We start from the raw sequence: 751 nt of genomic DNA, 5'->3' as shown, positions 1-751 counted from the left end.
GCCTTCAGGATGAAATCATCCAATGGGGTCATCTTTAGGAGGGTAGAGGTCATCTATCCCACTGCTGTGTCCCTTGGCTGAGTGTCCTGCCTGGCTGTTCTTAGCAGGAATTCTAGAAGTCTTCTCTCTTTGGCTCTTTGTGTTTTATTACAGTTAAATGTGTCTTCCAGATTTCATGTGTTCGGAACTTAATTCCCAAGTTTACATCCACAAGGTTTATGGGGTGAGCCTTTTGTGGGAGTTTGGGCCATAAAGGCTCTGGTCCCTTTCATAGCAGTGGGTTATTACAGAATGGCTTTGTTAGAGATCACATCATGTAATATCTACTGCTGTTTTGGAACAAAGCATGAAGGCTTCATCAGATCTGACCAGAGGCCTGCACCATCCTGCAAGACATCTCAGCCTCAGTATAACTAATACGTAACAGACTTCTGACTCACTATCTTGTGTGTGTGATGCAAGCTCTGGTCTTTTTCTATTCCATCATAAGTTACCTTTGAAGAGAAGGTCATTCTCTGTCTCTGAAACCATGGAACAAAGACAAGACATACTCCTGTTAAATTCTCATTTCATTGATACAGTAGCCCCAAGTATGGCTCCCTAACTGAGAGCCAAATCGAGAGGCCGCCCAAGGAGCTACAGCTATGACTTATATTTCTCTGAAATTTCCATTTTCTGTAAGGGAGGGAGGGAGGGAGGGAGAGAGAGAGAGAGAGAGAGAGAGAGAGAGAGAGAGAGAGAGAGAGAGAGA

Source organism: Grammomys surdaster, unplaced genomic scaffold (genome assembly GCF_004785775.1).
Source record: "Grammomys surdaster isolate TR1022 unplaced genomic scaffold, NIH_TR_1.0 125600, whole genome shotgun sequence".
NCBI classification, from domain to species: Eukaryota; Metazoa; Chordata; class Mammalia; order Rodentia; family Muridae; genus Grammomys; species Grammomys surdaster.
This window is presented reverse-complemented; position numbering follows the sequence as displayed.